The 12457-nt window shown below is 38.5% G+C and overlaps 1 long non-coding RNA gene across 1 annotated transcript in view; it reads left to right on the top strand.

Annotated features, from left to right (window-relative positions):
- LOC128775684 (uncharacterized) overlaps nt 1-12457 on the top strand; it is a 268393-nt gene that overhangs the window by 184016 nt on the left and 71920 nt on the right. Inside the window, exon 2 of the long non-coding RNA XR_008420614.1 lies at nt 4784-4942. This is a non-coding gene — a long non-coding RNA (uncharacterized LOC128775684). The remainder of the gene's footprint in view (nt 1-4783; nt 4943-12457) is intronic.

Genomic DNA, 12457 nt, shown 5'->3' with positions numbered 1-12457 from the left:
AGCTTTTCTTTTTCATAAATCATTATTACCATAATACAACCACAATTATTTCCATTTCCTAAAAGATCTCAGATTCAAGCATCCTTTCCTAATCTCTTGGCTCTTTGGTTTGTCCTTCCTCCCCCCCACCTCGGTTACCACCACCAAATCTATCAAGTGGGTCTTTATCTTTCCAGTCAGTAGTCCAAAGTTCAAGGCAAGTAAACCCTTAAGCTAAGGCATACAAAAGAAATTGATAGAAAGGTTGAAGCTATGTCATGTCAACTGACTGTGTTACAGCCATGGTAATGTCTCATATCATGTTCTTCTTACTCCCTGAAAGATGTTATGTAATCCTGTCATCAAATTGTGCATTAAAAATATTCTCTTTGAGCAAAACTATCAGATTAGGTTGAGTTTCCCCTTCCATGTTATGTATATAATTGAAACTGTACCCCAGGAGCCATAAATTAAGTTGCATCATATTGAAGTGACAGCAGATTTCATGGTGGGGTATGGAAAAGACACTTTGATAGCACCCTGTCCTTCTGTGAGGCAAGAGACCAGCTAGGCCTGATGTTTTCCAGACTGGAGTGATAGCATGGGTCCCATCTATTTGCTGAGGGAACTTATAGGCACTATGATTTATTTTTCCAGAGTGGGATACAGAAACATTTCCCAAACCCTCACATAACCAGCAGCATCCAGAGTAACACAAGAAAACAAATAAAATCAACCACTACCTAGGGCATTTTTGGTGGCACACCTGACCAGAAACCATTCCTTCAGAGAAAATAGACAGGCTCATGTTTGGAAGATTATACTTCATAGGTCAGGAAGAAAGTTTTTGAAGTGAAGGTTATACAATATAGAAGAAAACTATAGTATAATATAGTTTATAATATAAATAAAACATGCTATTATGCTATTCATAATAGCATAGTACCTTACTCATAGTAGAAAATCTATGAAAATTTGTTGAATAGATTTTTTAACATAAACAAATGTTCCTATTGGTGGTCATCGGTTCAGGTTTTGTTCCAGCTTTGTGCTTATTTTGTGAAATTCCATATACTATTCCCTAAGTTTTGTGGAAGAGAGGGAAATGTTTCCTTGGATGCCATGATGTGGAAAAAATCTCTTGGGTTTTGATTTGTACATTCATTTTATTTTGAGATAATTTTAGACTTAGAAAAAAGTTTAAAAAAATGGTACATGGAGTTTCCACATACCCTTTACTTGGTTTCCCCTTGTGTTAACCTCTTTAAAAAACAGAAAAATTATAAAAGCTAAGAAATTAACCTTCTGTTAGCTAAACTGCAGAACTTATTCACATTTCACCAGTTTTCCGCAAATGACCTTTTCTCTTTTTTTCTGATTCTATTTGAGAATCTCAAATTGTACTGAGTTGTCATGTTTCCTTGGTCTCTTCCAATCTATGGCAATTTCTTTTTATGTCTGTCTTTCTCTTAACACTTTTGAATTGTTCTTGTCAACTGTTTTGTAGGAAATCCCCCTATTTGTGTTTGTCTGCTATTTTCTCGTTATAAAATTGGGAAAACGCATTTTTGGAAAAGATACCATAGAAGTGATGTGCCTTTCCCTGTGTCAAATCAGAGGGTATGTTATCATATCCACATGATGCCATATGATATCAGTAGGTACAACAGAAGATGTTAACTTGAGTCACTTGCCTAAAATGCTATTCCAGGATTTTTCCACTGTAAACTTGCTTTATTCCCTTTGCAATTAATAAATATTTGGGGGATGTGAGAAGTAAGGGAGATGATTCATTTTTCAGAAATAGCAAAAAAAAGCTCTGCTGTCTAGTTAACAGTAGATTTATAGCCTATTAGAAATATGTACGAACCACCTCCCACAGTGGAGTTCCAAACTTTTAGACACTTCACTTCCTGGATCTTCATACCCTCTCCATTTCACAGGATCATTTTCATGGGCTTATTCTCTTGGGCTTGTTTTCAAGGGTTTTGCAATGAGCATGTGCCAAAGAACAAAGGAGGAGGGACTAGAAGTCTCTGCGTCTTGTCAGGGAATGTACATTTGTTCGAACCAGAGTACTTTTTGCTTTGCATGGGTATAGGTGGATGTCTGGGTAAGGCTGTAGCCTCTGTAAATTCAGCCAATGATGAAACAAGGGAGGGACTTGCATGCTAGGAAACAAATTGTTTGCTGTAACTGCCCCAAGTGTGCCTGTCCATCAGACACCTGCTCTTCCAAGAACATTGATTAAAGCCTCGCTTCACTATATCCAAGTCCCTGCAACCCTCCTTTGATTGGGTCAGTGGGCTTATTTCTCACAAGGGAGATCCTGTGAGAGTATGCAAATACTCTCTTTCTGCTTAAACTTTTACCCACCAATTTTTGTATCCATCATTGGATCTTGCCAGACCTATCATCTGCAGATGATTTTCTATGTAACTTCGGCTTTTTTCCCCTCATTTATTTAGTCATTTATTTATTTATATTGGTATGGGAACATGGATATTTATTTTGTTCTTTGGGTTGTAATCCAATACTCTCATTTATATGTCCCCATTCTTCTTGTTCTCTTTTGGGTTTTGAGAAATTCCTTACTCTCTGGCACTCCAAGGTGTTCCAGGCTTGTATTTTCCCTGCCCCAGTCTTGAAGTCAACCAATTCACCAAAGGACCTTTGTTTGGTGTTGTCAGAGGATGGTGTTGAGAGTGATGCTACTAAGGTGTTACAAAACCATTGTTTTTAATATTGTCATTGCCAGATAAGAACTTCAAGAAGTCTCTGTGGACTGAAAATTTGTGTCCCTCCAAAACTTGTAGGTTGAAATCCTAACCCCCAATGTGATGGTAATAAATGGTGGGGTCTTTGGGAGGTACTTAAATTATGAGAGTGGAGCCCCCATGAATGGGATTAGTGCCCTTATCCCCGAGAGCTCCCTCATCCCTTCTGACATGTAAGGACACAGCTAGAAAGCAGCATCTGTGAACTAGGAAGCAGGACCTCACCAGACACCACATCTGCTATCACCTTGATCTTGGACTTCCCAGACTCCAGAGCCTTGACTAAATGTTTGTTCTTTAGGCCCCCCAATCTATAATATGTTGGTTACAGCAGCTCAAGCCGACTAAGATAGTCTCCCATCCCAACCATTCGCATCCACCCATAAAAGAAAAATACAAACCTTCAGCCCCAAAACAAAACACATTGGCACATATTCCTGTTTATCAAGAGCAGTATTTTTTAAATTCATACTCATTATGGGCAATAGCCAGTGTAATTAGTTGCCAGCCTTAACCCTGGGGCAGGGCCCTGGGATACAGTCATAAACTGCTGCTAGGTCTTGAGAAGATACTTGGAATGTGGCAGGTATAAGGGGATCTGTGGGAGGGTCCACAGCCACTTGAGACCAATGGTCAAGAACTCAGGACAACAGCAATATCTATCCAATAGGACTATTTCTGTATTTTAAGTACTGGTAGAGACATTGTGATCATGTGATATATATATATTTATTTGGTCTTCATCCCTGTTTCTGGCACAGAGTTCCTGAAACCATTGAAATTTCCTAAGTGGTGAGAGAAGTGAGGTTAGTGGGGTGGATTTTGGAAAGAACCTAAGGATGGAGTTTAGTTAGCAATGCACTCAACATTGTGACTGGAGGCTTGGAACTTTCAGTCCCACCCTCAACCTCCAGGGTGGAGAGAAAGGCTGAAGTTTGAATCAATCACCAATGTCCAATGATTAAATCATTTATGGCTATGTTATGAAGCCTCCATAAAAACCCAAAGGACAGGGTTCAGGGAGCTTCCACGTGGGTAAACATGCAGACCTTTGGGAAGGCATGGAAGTTCCATGCCCTTTCCCCTTGCCTTGCTGTATGCATCTCTTCTATTTGGCTGTTCCAGAGTTACATCCTTTTACAATAAACAAGCAAACTAGTAGTTAAAATGTTTGTGTTCTGTGAGCCACTCCAGCAAATTACTCAAACATAAGGAAGGGGTCATGGGACCCCTTGGAACCTTCAGTCAGTCTATAGCCATTCAATCAGAAGATCAGATAACAATCTGGACTTGAGATTGGTGTCTCAAGTGTGTGCGTGTGTGTGTGTGTGTGTGTGTGTGTGTATTCCCTCCTTAAAGGAGGGAATGTGCGCATGCTTATAGGACTGAGCCCTTAACCTGTTACATCTGGCTGACTCTCTTTCCAGGAAGATAGTGTCAGAATTGACTTGAATAGTAGGATACCCAGCTGGTGTCAGAGAATTTATTGGATGTACAGTAAAACCCTCTCCCCCATTGGAATTGGATGACAGAATTATCAGCCATACATGTACATAGCAGCTGAATGCCATCTTTCTTTTGAGTACCTTGTAGAGCCAGTCCTCTACAAACTGGATACTAACCCTAATTAGTGATATTATGTATGAGTCAGTGTAACCTTCTAGCTGACAGCCACGATTCTGGAGTCAGCTTGACCTGCATTTGAATCCCATTTCTGCCATATACCATCTGATAATCCTAGTCAATTTATTTGAGCTCTCTGAGCCTCTCTTTCCTCAGTAGAAAGGGATAATGAGAGCACCTACCTCATAGCATTGTGTGCATAATGGAATCCATATGAAATGCTCATCATAGTGCCTGATGCAGAATACGTTCTGCAAATGTTAACACTGTTACTGCCTCTGCTATTATTACCACTACTACCACTGCTAATAATAATAATAATAATAATAATAATAATAATAATATTATAATGCTAGCCTTTGCTTGAACTGTCACCAAGTTTTTGTTTTTTCCATCCTCCACAGAACCAATGAACATTTAGAGAATTGTGTGTGTTCCCTGCAATAAGTGGAGGGACTCTGGTTTTTGTCAAAGGGATGCTGCAACGGTGAGATGGAGAGTTCTACTTCCAGTTATTAATTACCCAGCATGTTCGGCAGAATCAGTCAAGTTTGCGTAGAATGGTAAGATTCTTGATTTACTTTGTCTTTATGAAGACAGAAATGGTAATTACATATGAGAAATTGGATCTCTGTTGGCATGGTTAGCTAGTTTATTAATTAGTTTTAATGCTATAAATAATTTGATCACAATTTTAAGGTTTGCACCACCTGTAATTATATTCATAAATTTCTGTAGGCAAAAATATTCTTAACGATAATTTAGTTCCATAAACTTATTTTGCACAAAAGAAAATTGAAACTCAGAAAAGTAAAGTGACTTTCCTGAGGTCACACAGCAAGATAGTATATCTACCTCAGGACCTTAATGTTTTCTGTCAGACACAACAAACCATTCTGCAGATAATTAATTATACTTGCTGCATGGAAGTGAAAATTTTGTCCTGATGACTAATCTTAAGCTGACTTTTGTGTTCGATCCTATGTCTTTATGCTGGCAGCATCTTAGTAGGTAAGCAAAGAAACTGTTTTCCTAACAGGATAATAGTATCCTTTCAGTTTCCCCCCAAATTAACTCATTTATCATCACCAAAGCCCTGTGATCACCATACTGTCCACAAGAAAACTTAAGCTTCTGGAGCTAAGATTTGGAATGATGGACACTTCTGACAATCAAGGAGGACTTTATAGAAAATGTGGTATCTTAGCTCAGGCAGCTTTAATAGAGTATCACAGAGTGTGGGAATTCAACAATAAGCATTTATTATGCATAACTCTGGAGGCTAGAAGTCCAAGATCAGCAAGATCAGGCTACCAGAATAGTCGGGTTCTTGGTGAAGGCCTTCTTCCTTGTTTACAGATGGCTATCTTCTCATTGTATCTTCATTTGGCAGACAGCAGAGAGAGAGGAAGCAAACTCTTTGCTCTTCTTATTAAAGGCACTGATCCCATTCATGAGGTCTTCACCCTCATGACCTAATTACCTCCCAAAGGCCCAACCTCCTAATACCATCATATTGGGAGTTGAAATTTTAACATATGGATTTAGGAGAGACACAAACATTCAGTCCATAGCAGGTGGCAGCCAAGCTGGGACTTGAAGGATAAGTAGAATTCTACCCCTTAGAGCAGAATAAAAAGGGGGATACATTCCAGGTAGAGGAAACAGTATGAGCAAAAACAAGTGGCATATTGGGGTGTTCGTTAATAAGCTTCCTCTTGTTCCTTGTTTTCATGTATTGAATACTACTTGGGAGGTAAAGAACAATAAAGGTATTTTTATTGGTTGTGCAATTTCAAGGGCTTATCAAGCAGTTAATGAGAAAGGATTGTGTACATTCTGTAATTACAACTTTAATAGGCAGAAGGAGAATCTGAATTCATCTTCCAGTGTCCATAAAACAGTGCTGTCGTACTGTAATTATTAACATAATCATTAAAAAACAGGTTAGTTAAATGTAAGAAAACTTAGACATATGAAGACACAGTGTCTTCATCAAAGCACCTCGAGTCCAGATAAAGGAAGCCTTCTAAATTGACTTTGATGCTTTGAAATAAAATCCTTGGCTCACTAATTATAGTGGTGTCTGAAAAGCAATTATTATCAGCCACCACTGGTTTCCACTATGAATTTTAATTTAATTACATCTTCTCTGTTTAAAATATAGCTCTGTACTGTAAGGTACAGCAATGGAAAATGAGTTGAGGTTACTGACCAAAAAAAAATTGTTTTTTATATGGAAGGTAATTAGTCTTGGTCATAACTGCTTCCAAAAGAGACATGGGATTATGAACTCATTAATTTCAAGTGGTCATTGCTGCAAAGGAAGTCTAATCTTCAGAGTTGGGGGACTCATAATCCCTGAGTGAACTGGATCTAGACTTTAAGGGACAGAACTTGAACATCCCTTTTCCCTGCTAATCTGCCCAGTGCCTTCCAGAGATGTCTTTCAGTCAGGATCCCTTATTCCAAGAGAAATTAAATTGACAGACTTGTTTCATTGATTGTGAATATTTAACAATTCCTTTTGGCAAAAATTGTGAATTCAGTTTTCACATTTAGAATGCTGGAGAATGAAAGTGGATATGTACTTTCCTGGCAGAGAACCAACCCATATTGACTTTTTTCAGGAAAGGCTTTTCCCATCATTCTGTTCATTGCCTACCTGGTGGCACTAAAATTCCTCCTGTTTCAACATCTACCATCTCTCTGGATAGTGTGAATAATCGTTGCATTTTCTTCATGGGAAGAGTCCTTTTGATTACAAGCCCAGTGATCTATTTTACATCTGAGGACATTGAGAGATATGGTCTCTCAAGGTTACCTTAGATAGTGGCCTTCTCAAGGTTACCGACATTCCAGGCAGAGCAGAGATCAGAATCCATTTCACCTGCCTTGCAATAGCACTGAGGCAGGGAATATTCCATGGGAATGAAATCTGCATCTGTCCTTGACCTGTAGAATGAAGTAATTTTCACCTGTTCTCTCCCATTTTCTTAAAACTCTGGTTAGTCATTGTCTCTCAGGGTCCTCATAACAGTGTTTCATATCCTTTATGTAAATAGTCCCTTAAGAAAAAATATTTAAGTGCATATGTCTGGACCCTGTGTCAGACCTACTAGGTCAGAATGCATCACACTAAAGTTTTAAAATATTTCTCATTACCAGTAATTCTCAATCTAGGTGGATGAAGTTGAAGGCTCATATAAAAATCATTAAGGAGCCTTTTCTGAACCTACCTAGTTTCCTATCTTGCATCACTACTCAAGGTGATATCCCTAAGAATGGACACTTAGGGGCACCAGGGTGGTTCAGTCAGTTAAGCATCAGACTTCGGCTCAGGTCATGATATCACAGTTCATGAGTTAGAGACCTGTGTCTGGCTCTGTGCTGACAGTGGGGAGCCTAGAGCCCACCTTGAGTTCTGTGTCTCCCTCTCTCTCTTCCCCTACCCTCTCTCTCTCCTCTCTCTCAAATATAAAATAAAAATAAAACATGAAAAATGCTTTTAAAAAGAATGGACACTTAAAAAGAATATCCCCCAATAAAAAAAAATATTGCTCTAAAAATACCAGGAACAAAGATATACCAGGTTAAATATTCTACAGGTAGAATATATGGATTCTGTGTGCTTTCTAGCTGCTTATACTGAAAGACAGAGATATAGTAGAATGAGCAAAATCAGTGTATTAAAGATTTATTGGCAGAGAAAAACTGTACAGAAAACTGAGGTTAATGAAACTTACTAAGACATAGTATATGATGGCAACTTCTGAGCTTCCTGGCAGCCACTATAAAAAGGGAAATGCAGGATGCTACAGTGCTCTCATAATCTAAAAGCACTACAAAGGATGTAAATTTAAAAAAATAAAATTAAAAAAATAAAAAAATAAAAGCACTACAAAGGAGTATTGGTTTTTCCTAAGCATGAAATTCTATGAAAATTTAATGAGGTGACATTAAATTCACTTGCAACTTTTAAATATGTAGAAAGATTGTTTCCATGGTTATTCTAGCACTTATCAAGTGCATAGGCCAAAACAGTAAGACTCTGGTCCCTGCAGAACCCTTGGTCTCATCTCATCGTGCATTGTGGGGAAACAAGAGAACCAAACGCAGAAAAGGACATTTTGGAGGAGTAACACAACATACCTGGGTTTGCCTGCATCAAGCAGGTAAAGGTTTTTTCACACAAAGCAGTTGTCAGGGACAAAGAATTTGGCAGCTGCCATAACAACTTCAAAGCTAATGATTCCTGTAGGGATCCAGTTAGGACATCTTCACATCAGACATGCTACAATTCACCAATGTCACAATGTGGAGAACATGGTCTTAAAGACTCATGGATGTTGGGGCGCCTGGGTGGCGCAGTCGGTTAAGCGTCCGACTTCAGCCAGGTCACCATCTCGCGGTCCGTGAGTTCGAGAGTTCGAGCCCCGCGTCAGGCTCTGGGCTGATGGCTCGGAGCCTGTTTCCGATTCTGTGTCTCCCTCTCTCTCTGCCCCTCCCCCGTTCATGCTCTGTCTCTCTCTGTCCCAAAAATAAATAAAAAACGTTGAAAAAAAAAATTAAAAAAAAAAAAAGACTCATGGATGCAACCAATCATATGTTTTGAAGAATTCTAGAATTTGAGTTTTAGTTGAACTGCAGGAGCTCACTGCAGTACCCCTTAAATTACTAATCTCAAATGCGTCAGCATAAAAATCGAGCTGTTCCCTTCGGCTGAAAATTGTATAACTTGAGTGGTGTTGTGTCACAATATTTCTTAGAACATTTCTTGAGGCTATAACACAAAACCAAACAAAAAAAAAAAAATCACTTACCTCCAGGTCAGTAACTCTCCAGAGAGCCATAAAAATATTTGCTTTTTGTTTATGTTAAGGTAAGAAATTATTAAAAAACAAAACTACAAAACCTAGACTACAGATTTTATCAGACTTCTTTTGAATGGTGTAATGGAACTCTAAAATACAGTAAGACTGTCCTCCAAAGGAAGAGGCTACCAAAAGTAATGCACATATTCTATTTCAGAAATATTTAATTGAACGAGAGGATTAAGACTTATTTCACTCTTTCCTAGTGAGTTGCTATATGTTGTTCTGTCTTGTTTTTAAACCCTGAATCTATCACATCAAAGATATTATCAGACCTATCACTCTATCACCTCCCAGGAGGAAGCAGCCTCAGAGGCAGCAGCTAGTTTTGTGTGACCTGCCAAGTGCTCTGGAAAAGAGAAATGTTGCTCCTTTACCAAGGAGATTTCACTCTGGCCATGACTCGTATTGCTAATTGCTCAAGTGTCAAATTATTGGGTCATGCTTGAAATCCTCCAACTCAAAGGGGAATTTCTAGGAAAGTATTTCGCTTTTGCAAAGTTGATGCTCAGATTAAAGGATGGAAGTTCCAGGTCTCCATGCCTCACCTGTCTTTACTGATCTTTACGAAGACTCCTCCTCTGTTGCTCCATCACACCCAGAGAAAACTGAGATCCTATGTCAGTCTCAACTTGAAGCGCTTAAGATTTCTCCATTAGAAATTCATACCTGAAATCTAACACTGACTTCTGCTACCTTACTCTGAGTTGGACTGAGCAGAGAATTGGATGGTTAAATTCAGACAGCTGTCAGTACCTTTGGGAGCCAGGTATAAAGAAAGTGTTATCCACTTAACAAGGAAAAGTGGAATTTAAGACCTAAACTCCCCCTCCCACCACCACCTCACAGATTCACCTCTTGCCTTCCACTCCCTCACCCCGTTGTCCCAGATATGAACTTTTTGCTCTTGGACAGCTCACATTGCCTCTCTATTAGAGATCCTTCTGTCATTCTCTTACTCTCATAAAACAGTCTAAAGCTATGTAGGAGGGTGTAAAATGTCTCCCTAAATCACACAAGAATTTGCAGATTTTCAAGAAGGCTAAAAGCCCCAAAGATGACACATCCCATAAAATCCTCCTGATGGGACCAAATCTAGAATAACTGTAGCTTTGAGCATCCCCTAACTCCAGGGCTGGTGACAAGTAGAGGAGAAGGCCCAATCCACACATACTTCCCTGCTCCTTCACCTAGGGCTGAAAATGCAACTTTTGACATTCATGTTAAAGTACAAACAATTTCTGTTTTATCTCTTCTGAAGAGCAGGAGGACAAAGGGCATCAGCGTAGCAGAACAGAAAGGGGGAGATCTCAGCGGCATAGAAATCAGTTTGCCTAAAGAGAAACCTCATCATTTCAGTATTTTGCCCTAGACCAGACTAGTTCGTTCAATTTAGAGACAAAAACACACAATTACTCTGTAGAGCTAGATATGATCATCTTACTATATATTTTACAAAGAAGGATTTCCAACTATGATATTTTATTTAACCACTCTGATAATGAGACTAGTCAGTAACATTATCTTCATTTTCAGGAGAGTTCTAGCACCATTCTCATGTGTTGATTTAGGGATACTAACAAAATGTATCCCACCAACCCACTGTTTACTTGAGAATATTAAATTTACAGTAGGTTGGAAGAAAAATGAAATGCATAGAGATCAGGGGGATGAAAGGAGAAGTTAAGGCACTGAGAGAATAAGAAAAAAACAACATACATGCTGTGACCTCTTTGCACCTTCTAGCTCAGTGTTTCCTACAGGAGTGTCCCAGAGTGTTCCACAGGTTAATAGGTGTGCTGAGAACACCAGCGTTCCGTGCTCAGACACATTCCAGAAGGTAATTAAATAAATCCAGTTTACTTGATGTGGGACTTTTTGGAGTTGTTAACATGTATAATGTTTCTCCTAAAGGGAGGTAGTGGGCATAGCATGCCAAATGTTTTTCAAGTTTGTGCAGACCACTTCTTTACCGTTTTTCCCATCAGGAGTCTGAGATCAGTTGCTCTCAGATAGTTGATAAAGTATCTCAGAGCACCAACCTTGAGTCATGACATCCTTGCTCTTCCCTGCCCTGAAGGATTGTGGATAAGTAAAACCTGCAACTAATGCACCAAAAAATAACAGCCAGTCACAGCTCTGTTGACTAAATCAGTGCTCACATCCATCCCCCAAAATGAAACTTCAATCTGATTCAAGAGTTTTATGATTTCATATTCAAAACAAAAGAATCTGTATTGTGATCAGTCTATGATTTTGGGTCTGAGGCAATCATCATTGGTTCCTTATCAAAAAAGGCTATTTCTAATGATTTCCGAATCAGTAGGCATTTGTAATCTTCTTTCCTCCATCCACTTTGCATCAACAGAACACAATGCTTATAGTGAATGATTATGAAAAGCAAATGTCAGAAGTTTATTATATGCACACAGATGTAATTTCAATAATGTATGCTCCATGGACCTCCCATGCTTTTATTCTTGGCTTAAGTAGCTTCCCCAAAGTTCTCTTCTCAAAAGCAATCATGGGACTCTAACACTATTGTGCCACTGAAAGCGACAGGAGGTAAAAAGCAGTAATCAGACCAGGTGGGAAAGGGAGTTTGAGAGTTCATCATACTTTCTAGGTGAGGTTGAGTGGTGGTCATCAATACAGTGTTAATGAGCAAAATTATATCAGGCAGACCAAATGGAACAATCCTTTATACAAGAACAAACTGTTTGCAGGTGCAAACAAGCATGAAATAGAATTCTCCTAATGAGTGTCCATTACTAGCTAAATACATAATCAAATTATTTAGATCTTATGACAGTAAGAAATCAATTATTCATCATAAATCTGGGGATGTGTATTGACCATCTTGGTGTGTGTCTAACTCAGTCTGTAATGAATGAATGTTTCAGTTTCAAGATTGTGTTGTCAGATGTAGGTAATAAAAAATGAAAAAATAACTGAAAAGCTTTGAAGTAATGAAAAATCAAAAATGTTGAAAAGTTTTCCTTCAATATTTTTTAAATAAAAGAAATATATGAAATGAAAATTAAGTTTCTTCTTTTCAATAAATGGTTCTAGAACAACTAAGCATACTGTTAAAAATAATAAACTTGAGCCAACAATTTGTACCTATAAAAATTCAACACAAAATGGATCACTGATCAAAATGTAAAACTCAAAACTATAAAATTTCTAGAAGAAAACTGAGAA

This window comes from Panthera pardus, unplaced genomic scaffold (assembly GCF_024362965.1).
Source record: "Panthera pardus isolate Hobbes unplaced genomic scaffold, ASM2436296v1 HiC_scaffold_8, whole genome shotgun sequence".
Classification (NCBI taxonomy): domain Eukaryota; kingdom Metazoa; phylum Chordata; class Mammalia; order Carnivora; family Felidae; genus Panthera; species Panthera pardus.
This window is presented reverse-complemented; position numbering and strand designations above follow the sequence as displayed.